General features: G+C 43.4%; 1 protein-coding gene across 6 annotated transcripts in view; it reads left to right on the plus strand.

The window, feature by feature from the left end:
• Positions 1-2,828: 2,828 nt before the first annotated feature.
• Positions 2,829-12,394, plus strand: part of SOCS6 (suppressor of cytokine signaling 6) — a 35,687-nt gene continuing 26,121 nt past the window's right edge. For 2 of the 6 annotated variants that reach the window (XM_087439332.1, XM_087439330.1), the window contains exons 1-2: positions 2,829-2,919; positions 7,640-7,827. The gene's annotated coding sequence lies outside the window, so the exon portion shown is untranslated. Of the gene's footprint in view, positions 2,920-3,447; positions 7,527-7,550; positions 7,828-9,285; positions 9,635-12,394 lie in introns of those variants that run through there. The other 4 variants (XM_087439333.1, XM_087439331.1, XM_087439334.1 and 1 more) reach the window with 4 other exon arrangements.

The following is a 12,394-nucleotide window of genomic DNA, read 5'->3' on the forward strand; positions in this document are numbered from 1 at the left end:
AGGTGGGAAGGCTGCCCACTGTATTCCATCTTGCTTCCACACAATTTCCCGTCTGGGCTCCTCTCTTTTCCCCTTCTGGAAGAAGGGACAATGTTTAATACTAGAAATCAAACCAGACTTGAAATTGAGAAACTGCAGTTCAAGTCAGGACTCAGTTATTTTTCACTTTTTCACCTTAGGCAGGTCACATGATGTCTCAGAGTCTGTCCCCTCCTCCATAGAATGAGGATGCTGAGGATGATCAATAAACGGCCTTCTGGTTCTGTAAGCTATGACTCTAGGAGGATAAGGTGAACTAGGCTCTCTCGCCGCTAAGAGGATAGACCTTCAGTAGGACCCTTTGCCATCACCATCTTTTAGCAAGTGTATCTATCAGACAACAGAAATCAGTTATCTTGAGCAAAACAGGGATTTATTAGAAGGCTATCAGGGGCTGGCACCACCAACAATCTGGTCCGGGTACCCCACTAGGGTGGATCCGAGCCCCTTCCTCTCCCATGCACCCTTGGTGTTTGCATATCTTGCTGAAGGGTCAGAGTCCTGGGCAAGAGTCTAATTAGCAGTCTCAGTCCTAGGCACACCTCTCAGCCGAGCTGGGTATAGGCAGAGCAAAGATAAGACTTGCCCCAAAGGGAGATTGAGTTGCAGATAGAAGGAAGGGTTGGATGATGGACAGCCAAGAGAACATGTGCCTACAGCCAAGAAGTGTTTGGAATTTAGCCAAGCACGGAGATTTTAACAGTACATTTAGCCACTAGTATCTCTACACTAAAGTTGCTGCTGTATTATTATATTATCACTATTATTTTCATTTCGTGGTTAGGAGCTCATATTCTGGAGTCAGAGAGACCTAAATCTGAAATCCAGCTCTGCCTCATAGTAGCTGGGTGATTTTGGGAAAGTTATTTCCTACTTATGTACAGGAAGCCTCAGTTTCCTCATCTGTAATGTGGGGATGATGATAATACTGACCTTACAGATAGATTATCGGTAAAATTAAAGGAGATAATATATACATATATTATATAAGGGCTTCATGCAATGCTAAGCCCATAAAATATACATTACCTAGTAATAATCATTACAGACCAAGCACCAAGTGGTTTTTGTGTATTATTTCATGCTATATTTACAACTATTTCATATAGTTAGTATCAAAACCCACTCCCCCACCCCCACCTCCCTTCTACAAAGGTAGAAACTGAGGTTACAACTGAGAAACTTGGTTAAGGTCACACAACTATATGAATTGTCAAAGCTGAGATGCCAGACCACCTCTGCAGGACTCAGAAGCCAGGGGTCTTGATGGTGTCTCCTGGAGGAGTCAGCTCAGCCCATTGCTAGCTTGTCACCAGCCCTGCTACACAGCCTCCTGCTACTGGTCTGCTTTAGATCAGATAAGGAGACACCTGGGGCCCCTGACACTCCAATCTACCTCATGAGTTCTCCTTCTGAAGGGGCTTAAAACAAGAGGGGTGGGGTTGAAAAGTTTGCTTCTTTTCTAATTACTACTTGTTATTACCACTAAGCTCTCTGACCATTCTATTTCAGCCTACATTAACTGTAATTAGATATTTGAGAATTAAGTTGCATTTAAATCAGGGTAAGAAAAATGGTAAGGTTTATTGATAAATTCAAGTAAGAACTGAAGATGACAGTGGTTTGGCAAATCACACACAACAAATGACAACAACCTTACATAAACTACTCAGTCATAAAAACCAATGGAATCACCAGCAATCTAATTTTTAAATTACTAATCTACATTTTTTTAGATGAGTATTTTTTTTTAGATGAGTATTGTATATCGGACTTTAATAGGAATTAAAATAAATTACTTGATTTTTTTTAACTAACAGCTTTCTTGAGATATAATTCAGATACAAATCCACACTTGAACAACTTTGACTTTTTTCCCTAGCCTTATTTCTTTGGTTCCTTTTTAAAAGGTCCATACTGTTCAAGAAACAACTTTTAAAAGTCAACAATAATTCTTAAGTTAGCTTTTAATGATACTTATCTTTAATCGCCTTTCAGCAAAAGAGAAATAAACATTTTCCTGTTTATTCTCACTGACAAAAATCAAATTTGCTATTATTGCTATACATCAGGAGCACATTCAGCCAATTTCCAAAGAAATGAGTCAAGTCACCAACACGCAACTTTACATCACACTACCTTGGAATTCAGCAGCACAAAAAATAGTGAACTATTACTCGGATAAAACCCCACTAAAAAGGACGAAATGGAAAAGTAGATGGCTTGAAACAAGTAAGTTTTCTTCTAACAAGGAAATTTTACGATTAAGCTAGAGAAAGCGTGGGGAAGGGCCTCCCCTCCGGGGCCCCGCTCCGGCGGGCGTGCCCGGCTGTCCTCGGTCTGTCCCTCCCCGCGGGGGACCAGGCCGGGTCACGCCGCCAGGTGAGCGGCCCTCGGCCGCGTGGGGGCCGCCGCCCGGCCTCAGAGGCACGGGGAGGGCCGGCGCCAGAGGCCGCGAAGAGCGTCTGCCAGGGCCACCCGAGGAGGGAGGCCGAAAAGGAAGCATCGGCACCGGGGGCGCGGCCGGGCCTGCGGGCGCGGGCGGGGGGGCGCCGGCTCTGACTGGGCTCCAGCGCCCGCGCGCCCCCGGCCCCGCCGCGCCCCCGCCCCCGCGCCGCAGGCCCGCGCGCCCCCGCCGCGCGCCCCGCGCCCGTTCGCCCGCCGGCGCCGCGGCCGAGTGGTGGGCGCGGGGCGGCCCGTCGGCTCGTCGGCAGCCGCTCCCCCCGCGGGCCGAGGCGCGGCGGCGGCGCGCCCCCACTGAGAAGGAGGAGGAGGAGGAAGAGGAGGAGGAAGGAGGCGGGAGGAGGAGTTGCGGGAGAGGAGGGCCGAGCGCGGCAGTCGCGCCGGCGCTGGGCGAGGAAGCGGAGCGGGCGGCCGCCGGTGAGCGTCTGCGGGGCGAGGCGGGGGTCTGCCTTCCGCTCCTCTCCTCCGACGCCCGGGAGACGGCCGCGGGCGCCCCTTCTCCTCGGGCGGCGGGGGCGGCTCCGGCGCGGGTGGGCCCGGGGGCCGCCCGGCGGCGCGAGGCCCTGCGCCGGCTCGGCGGGGCGCTGGCGGGAGCCGGCGGGGGCGCGGGGGCGGCGGCCGGGAGCCGGGCGGGAGGGCCGAGGCCTGCTTCCGCCCCGCGCCCGCCCGGCCCCCAGCCGCCGCGCGCCGGGCCCGCGCCGCCGCCTTTGTTGCCCGCGGCCCGCCGCGGGGAGGCCGGGGCCCGGCGAGGCCTGGGGCGGCGGCGCGGGCCTGCGCGGCCCCTCGGCCCGGCCCCGCCTCGGCTCGGGTCCCGGGGCCTCGGCGCTCGGGAGGGCCCAGGCCGCGTCCGTGCCGCCCCGCCGCCCGGGAGGTCGCGGTGGGCCGGGCGCCTGGGTTCGTCTCCGCGGGAGGGGCTTCTGGCTGGGAAGGCTCTTGCCCGGAGGTGGGGATCGTGGGATTTTAAACTGCCCGTGCAACCGAGACGGGCCTTAATTTTTAATTTGCTTCGGGAGTTGGCAACTTCAGGGACACCATGGTGGCTCATCGTGCAGCAGAGCTAGTGACATTTCTCAGTGGCAGGTCCTGGCACAAAACTTGCAGTAATCTGTATGCCAGCTTAACATTAGTCGGCATGTGAAATTTGGGGTGCCCATCCCTACTTTTTGGAATTAAGGGCCAGGTGGGGATGTGTGGTGGAATCAGGCTTCCGGTAATGAAAATAGAATGTTGAATTCAGCCCTACAAACGTTTCTTGAACGTCTACCCCGATAAGGCGATATGCTGCTCTGTATGAGGACCGAGAATGTAGTAATCGTGATGATTCGTGATGATAAAGTGAATGAGACGCAGAACGTTTCCCGAGTACGTTGTTAATTGACTGTCTTCCTGGGAATAAAGGTGTATTTGTAATCAAAAGTAAACAGCCATCTACTTCAAGATGAAATGTCTTGACGTGTTCTCAACCCTAGTAGGCATAAATTTATCTTGACATTTTTTTTTAAGCCACCGACTCCCACAACATGAAATCTACTTAGCTTACTTGAATGAATGAATTTTAGAAGGAATGTTTAGTGCTGTGGAGAGTCAGTGTTATTTAAAAACCTGTATGGCGTTGTTCACCAAGTTGCACATATAAAACCGTTAAAAGTAGCCTGTGGTACTTGCCCTGTGCTAATTTCGCGTCCGTTCTGCATCACCTAGGGTGGATGTGGTAAGTGTCAGAATCCATCCCTGCTCTAAACAAGAGGTGGCCTCAACCGTTTGCTTCCAGCACCCTCCCTAATGTTTTCTTATTGCCTTTGGGGAAGCTGGCTCATTGACCTTAGACTTGATGAAGATTCTTAGAAGAACGTTTTCTGGGGTGTGGCGTGTGCTTTCCACTGTTTGGTCTGGGTAAGGATCAACCAGGTTATTCACCTGAACCTTTACCCTTTTGGGGACTCCCTTCAACATCTCTTTTGAAACTTTTTCCCTTTATGATGATCTTTAGCTATCTTCTGAATTGGTGAGAAGTACCTGGCACTGCCCGTTTCCCCTTCTTTTAGTGGGAAGACAGGCAGGCCTTAAACATGGCCTCCATAGGACCCAGGGGCACACCCTCAGGTGTCACCTGGCCCCTTCCCTTGGCAGCACCTTGCAGGGAGTGGCAGAGAGGGTTTGGGTGCCATTGAGCAGGGGGCTGGGAGGAAAAGCTCTGTGCTGTACTGACTGGATTCTGAGTCGTTTCGTGGTCCTGAGTGTTCCTTTTAATGGCCCTCTTTTTAGGGAACAGAAGCAAGTATCTTAAGACTTGTTATGTAACTTCACTGCTCAGAGAAAGTTCTGGTAGTTTTCTCCATTGTGGTCAGTTTTCGGGCAACTTTTGTGTTGTTAGTAGTATGTATCTTTTATTTTGCTCATAGAAGTAATTGTGTGATCTTCTTTATGTCATGATATACTCCCAGGAAAGAAAATGTTATGTCCATTGCTGAATTTGTGGCAATTGCTCTTACTGTTCTCTCAAAAATATGCCGTAATGTGAGATGGGTTAATAGACACAGCCCAGAAAGATGCTGAAGTTTGAGGTCAAATACTCCGTGTTATTTATAATCTGGTATAGCTCATGGACATGTATACAGTCAGGCACCACAGAAAGACATTTCAGTCAGTGACTGACTGCATATACGTCGACGGTCCCGTAAGGTTAGTACCGTATGGCCTAGGTGTGTAGTAGGCTATACCATCTAGGTTTGTGTAAGTGCACTCTGATGTTTGCGCAATGACGAAATTGCCCAGGGTTGCATTTTGCAAACTATCCCCATCGCTAAGATGCGTGACTGTCTTAATAAGGGTAGGTAGGTAAATGACCTACAGCCAGGACCACCTTGTGCTATTTTCTGTTTGTTACATCTTTTATGGGAAGTGAAGATTGTCTAATTCAGTTCGCTTGTCCTCATCCCTAACCTCTTCCAGTTTTGGAAATGGCACTTCTCTGGTGTCTGAGTACTTTTGTAAAATTATTCCTTTTACAAGGGAGAAATTTATAAATACTAGTATATGTCATAAAAAGGGGAAACTTTCTTGTATGGCTAGATGGATCGAAAGAGTTGACCAGGTAGTAAAAAAGAAACAACATTGGGACATGTTTTAGATTGTATTGAGAGTGAGATTGTCATTAATGTTTTTATGGTTAATTTATTACGCTGTATGGCATGTTGGTTTAGCTAATAAGTGGTGAAGGCGTTAGGACTAAGGGCACATTTTGCTTCAAACTGACTTCAGGGTCTGCTTTGATGATCCATACAAACATTAAATTTTACTTAGTGGGGACAGTTTTTAGGTGGCCGTTAGTCTTGTTGATGTTTCAAAAATAGGCATACTTAGATAAAGTCATTTAAGGTTTCATTTCTCACATTGCACACAGAGGACATTTTGGAGGTTTTAGATCTTTAGGAAAAAGTGTATGTTACTAGCTATGTGACCGTGAACACATTTAGATTCCCTCTGAGTCTTATTCCTCATAGGGGGCTAAAGAAGGGGTAATAATCCGTCTGACAGAGTTATTTTGGGTATATATTTTGTTTAAAGTAAAATCCAAACTCTTTACCATCAACTACAAGATTTCTGCCTAGTTCTTCGGCTCATCTTGAACAACGCTCTCTCTTCCTTACCACAGAGTTATGCTCTGGCCTTTCTGTTCCTCAACATTCCAAGCTTCTGGCTTCCTCACCTTTGACACTGTAGTTCTGTTTGCCTAGAATGTTCTTCAGGGGTTCCTCATATGGTTGGTTCATTCTCAGATCTTAATGCCCAGGGTCACCACCTCGGAGAAGCCTTCCTTGACTAGTATTCTTTATAGCTCCTTTAGTAATCCCATCTTATCAATTTGTATGTTTTGGACATAACATTTATTACAGTCTGTAATTATTTTGTTTACTTATCTCTGGTCTATCTCCCCACCTAAGTATCATATGGGCAGGGCGTGGTCTGAGGTCTTTGTCTCTCTAACACATCCCACGGGGGCCTCACCACTGAGTCAGGACGTGATGTACGGAAAGTGCTTGTAGTTTTTATGTTGTTATGTACACGTTAAAGGCAAAGATGTGCTGTGTAGATCTTAGAAATCTGTTGGTTTTTTGTGTTGCTTAGTTATCTCTATCTGAGCTAATCTGGTCCGCTGAATAATTTATAGCACTGATAAGGCCAAAGTCCTTGTAACTGCATGGCCCAAATAGCCCCACAGAGAGAGAACTGTCTCTACCTGTAGAGCCATAACCATCTGGGTTCACGCACATACCCAACTGGCTGATCACGAAGATGCACGGGCCTTCGTCACTTCTGGAAGTATAGTGATTTATAGTGTGTGGAGAGTAACCACTCCAAAGCACGTTTCCCTTGATGTTAGCTTACATAGCTTAGTGAGGTAATAACCTCAGTTGTCTGGAACTTTCTGGCATCCTCGGTTATCTGATGTAGAATTAAGCAGGAAGGAAAAACTCCCGTGGAATTAGACAAGACAGAGACCTACATGACTTCGATTGCAGCTGGCATAGGCAGTCTTTCATAGGGATGCAGATCTAGGGTTGAATTTCAGCACTGTGGTTTTGTAAGGTAGGTTTTTAAAATAAACTGTCTTATTTGCCTTATCTGTAAAATCATAATAGTGCCTTTCTCAACGTTGGTGTGAAAATTAAATGAGATAATGCATGCAAATATATGAGTTGAGTGCCTGGAATATACAAGTGCTAATAGCAATAATTAGTTTAAAATATACTGAGATTAGTTAGAAGGAGTATTCTGGTTAATCAGCAGCATCCACGTAAGACGGAGGATGTTAACGAAGCCCTGTGTGGGGAAGGAGTGAGAGACCAAAGGGACAAGAAAAATGGAAGTACAAGAGAAAGGAGGATAGGAGTCTACAGAAGTATTAGTGGTGCCGGCTACTAGAATTGTGAGCATTACAGATGGTGGCAGTGTGAGCAGCGACTGGATGGCTTGGCACTGGGTCATTGCAGTCACTTGGTGGGAGATCTAGAACAAAAAAGGTACTTCACTTCTGCAAGGCCCTGTGCTCTTGTTTTCATACTGTTTGTTTTAATATTGTTTTATCACTCTTAACAGCCATCACACTGAAATTTTTTCTTAAAATTATTAAAAGGACATCACACTTGGAGACTATGTTTGGGGAGCGGTGACTGTCCCATTGTCCCTGGGAGCAGACTCTTGAGTCATAGAGAAGAAAGAAGACAAGACCATATCGCTCTGAAGGCCTGGGAGACAAACAGTTATCTGAGCATCAGTAAACCCTGAAGGTGTCACTATGCCATCCTGAAATTTTTCTAACAGGTAAATTTGGTCATCTGAAGAGACATCTGTCTATATAGCAGTTTAGTGACATGTTATATTTAATATACACACTTGTGTTTAAAGTATTTCTTTTAAGAAGGCAGAGGAATATATGGCTCCTATTAGATAAGATTTCCATCAAAAACAATTTTAAGAGTTTAATGTGATTCTTTAGAACTATTTAGAAAGGGTGTACTCACCAAGTGCTCCAGAGAGCCTCTCATTTGACACTGCTTGTGGTTGTACTTGTCGTGATAGACGTCATTCTGGCCACACTAGTAACATGCTGGGTGGTTGAAACAACAGGGTTGATACGCTTTTAAAGTAAGGTGAGTTCTCACTCGTAGACTTGTTACTTTATATGATTTTCCTTTCGATGGTTATAATAATGAAGGTTTTTTTTTTTTTTTTTAATAATTTTTTTGATTTATTTATTTTTTTCCCCCAAAGCCCCAGTAGATAGCTGCATGTCCATAGCTGCACATCCTTCCAGTTGCTGCACGCGGGATGCGGCCTCAGCATGGCCAGAGAAGCGGTGCATTGGTGCGCGCCCGGGATCCGAACCCGGGCCGCCAGCAGTGGAGCGCGAGCACTTAACCGCCAAGCCATGGGGCAGGCCCAAGGTGTTTGTTATTAAAGCTTAATTTTGGTTTTTAAAGGAAATATCATCCCTTGGACAATAGTTATTTTTGTCTATTGACATTGCTTTTAAAGTAAAAAAATATATATACTTAGGGAAAAACATTATTACCAAATGTCACAGACTGTCAGAATATGTCAGCATGTATCAAACCTAGAATTGTATTAGGACTGTAGTGGTTTTACACATTTGTAGAGTTACTGTGTGTGAGAATTAGAGGGAACCTCTGGTTATTGACCAGCTCCATCCTTATCCAGATGATGAGGAGGTGGAGGCTCTGTTCTGCCAGAGTCACAGCATGGAGTCTGACGTGCGCATCTCTTCTTGCCATTGGTGCAAGTTGGCTTCATTTACTTGTGGGAGCTGGGGAATTTGGATGTGTGTCTTCATGGAGGATTTCACAGTACAGCTGGCTCTTGGAGGGTGACCTGTGTTTGATTGGGAAGAACTTTACGCAGCAGGGGCAGTATCTCAAACAGGCTGAACAGCAGGAGCTATACCATCAACCTAGAGAGTCTTTTCTCCTCTTTCCTACGTGGGGTTACCTATTTTCTGTTTCTTAGTTTACCTCCTTGATTCGATGGAGCTCATCCTCCTAGTAACTTCCTAGAAAGGGGATGGGGGTGTGTGTATATTTTTCTTTTTGAGACCTCGCATGTCAGAAAATGTCTATGTTCTAAATAGTTGATTTATAGTCTGACTGTGTGTAGAATTCTAGGTTAATGTTTTAGTCAGGATGGAGTAGGTTATGCTGCAGTGGCAGATTAACTCTGAAATCTCAGTGCATAAATAAACGGTTATTTCTTGCTTTCACCAAGGCTCCTACAGGCCTGCTGTGGGCTCCTCTGGTGTCTTCTTTGGATCCAGTCTGCTTTCACCTGCAGTTCCCCATCCTATCACTCCATGGCTCCAAGTTACCACAGCAAATGCAAAAGAGAGCTGACAGGTCACGAGCTGGCACTTAAGTATTTGGCCGGAAGTGACACATATCACTTTTGCCCAAAGTCCATTGGCTAGAACCAGCCATATCACCCTGCATGGATGTGGAGAAGTGTGGAGGTGCACAAGAAGAGTCATTGACTGTAAATGTGTGCTGTATTGAAAGTAAATTTTCTCTTGAAATTTTGAAGGCCTTGCTCCACCAACTTCCAGCTTTCAGTGTTACTAGTAAGTCATATGCCATCTGTTTCCCAATCATTTGTATGTAATTTTTTTCTCTTTCTCGAAGCTTTATAGTACCTTTGTATTATCTCCTAAATTGTCAAATTTCATGTACCTGATTATTATTTTTTCTTCTTTGGCTGTACTGAGCATTCCATGGATCCTTTTAGTCTGCAAACTTGTGTTCTTCAGTTCTGGGAAAATTTTAAAATTTCTTCCCCTTCATTTTCTTTCATTTCCTCACTGAAGCTCTTCTTTGTTGGGTGTTGGACCTTCTGGATTGGTATATTAATTTTTTTAGCTTTTTTCTCAAATTTTTAAGTCACTTTTTTGGGGGGGGGGTTGGGAGAAAATTTCCTCAATTTTCCTCTACTGAATTTTTAATTTTGACTGTAGGAGTTTTTGTTTTCTAACTGTTCTCCCACCACTTTTTTAAATAAATAGCATCTGACTGTTTTTTTCAGATTTGTGATACCTTTTCTTAGCCTTGCTTTTTGTTGCCTTCCCTTCCAACAGGCTTGGATTTCAGCTCTGTCCAGTTTGGTTAAGCCAGTTAACACTGTTGTCATTTGCTTTCCAGTTTTCATTGTCCCTGTGTTTTTTGAGGGTAGAGGACATAAAGAAGTATATGTTTCAGGGCTGGCCAGGTGGCGTAGTGGTTAGGTTCGAGCATTCTGCTTCAGTGGCCCGCGGTTCGCCGATTCGGATCCTGGGCACAGACCTACTCACCGCTCATCAAGCCATGCTGAGATGGTGTCCCATATGGAATAGCTACAACTCTACAACCAGGATATACAACTACATACTGGGGCTTTGGGGAGGAAAAAAAAAAAGGGAAGATTGGCAACAGATGTTAGCGCAGGGCCCATCTTCCTAAAAAAAAAAAAAGTATATGTTTCATCAGAGGCTCTTCCAAAGTTTTTTTGTTCTTTTTAATAGTTTTTGTTTGTTTTGCTAGCATCAGGGAATATTAAAGCTTTTTACTTTGAGGGAAACCCAAATCTAATTTTTCTTTAAATAATGGTTTTCAGTTAGTGCTGTCATGAAGCTACATCTATGTCACTGAGCTCTGTGTGACTTAATTATGAAATGCCTGCTGATCTACAGTGGATAATATGAGTTATTTTAAGTTAGATTATTTTAAAAGCATCAAGAGATCCCTTGTTTAGCAACCTATAGTAAGTGATTACTTTTGACAATTAAGTTACTATTTTACAATGCATATAACCTTTCTCATTTTGTAATGTTTTTGTATTATTTGCTTAATAGGGCTATATTACTAATTTGAATAATTACTGCTTTTTAGGATCCCCTTTATCTCTAATGATTAATGAATGAGGTTTACGTTTGCTGTAATATACATTTAATAAATCTTATGTGGATTACTTTTTGTATCCCAAATCTGCTATTCTTAATTTGGGTGTACTTATAGAAAATGAGGAAAAGACTATTTTAACTTAAAGCTCGTATTCTCTAATGCAAACTGTGTGAAAAAATCTTATTTGTTCTATGCAAAAGCATTTGAATAATTGACAAATTGCTTTTTAAATTGGAACTTTTGTGTTAAGATTTAAAGGCTGAGAGCAGTCAAAGCAGTTGTATTACTTTTCAGTGGTTTTTATGTGCATGTTGCTTGTAGAAGTTAAAAATTTTTGCTTTAGTAGTTCAATATATTTAAGAGATTTTATATATAAACAAATTTAAATTTTGAAGAACGAAAAGTAATGAAGGAAATTCATCATTATACTATTGGGTACAGCACCTCTGCCCCAGAATAAAAACAAACACAGATCTTTGGACTCTATTTAATTGTTAGTAGTTTGTCAGAAATTCTCAAAGGCTCTTACCTACTTAGTAGTTTAACCAGTGAGGTCATACTTTCTGATAGGCAGTGAAAGTGGTACGATTGTTTAGGGAATTTGCCATGTTTTTAGCTAAAACATTGGTAAGTGCCTAGAAAGGTATAAAAATGTATACATTAAAAATTTAATATGTATATACATAAAGACAGTGGTGAATCGGTATATAAATGTGCTACTTTTTAAATCCAACGTGTCAAAATCTGAATTAAAAAATTAAGGAGTAGGTTTATTTCATTAATCAATTCTAATAAGCCAGCTCCATTAACATTTTAAATGATTGAATTTATGAACATTTGTTTCATATTCAGTTTATTAGAAATGTATTGAACACAGTTATAGGAAAAGATGCTTAGAAATGCTCACGTAAATGTTATCTGCAGGTTGAATTTTAAGTCTCTGCATATTTTTATTTTCATTGAATCAGATAATTTTAGAGCTGGACGTGCTTGGGAGGTCAACCTCTTTATTTTATATGGGAAAACTGAAACTCAGGAGATTCACGCAGTGTTACACAGCAAACTTAGTGCTACCCTATATTTTTGTGTCAGTAGCCTACAAAGTGGGAGGGAATCACTTGAAAATTTATTAGAGGTTTTTCTATAATTAGAAATTTATTTTTAATTTATTGAATTTTAAATTATATAGCAACTTTAAGTCTGTTTTTCTTAACTTGGTTATTTTTAAATTTCTTTATCCAACTTTGTAGCCATGCAAATATTCATATTGCTCTATAAAATAGAGCTTATCGTGGTAAGATCTAGAGGCTCTAAAAGAAGTCAAAACAATGCTATGACATTTACTGTTTCACTTACTTATATTTTTGTGTTGTTGTCAAGAACTGTGAAGAGTCGGAGATTTTACCTTATGTGCAAGCTAACAAGTTAGCCTGAGACACTTTCCTAGT

The sequence above is a fragment of the Ceratotherium simum genome, chromosome 14 (genome assembly GCF_057802395.1).
Source record: "Ceratotherium simum simum isolate JZ-2026a chromosome 14, ASM5780239v1, whole genome shotgun sequence".
In the NCBI taxonomy this organism is placed as follows: Eukaryota; Metazoa; Chordata; class Mammalia; order Perissodactyla; family Rhinocerotidae; genus Ceratotherium; species Ceratotherium simum.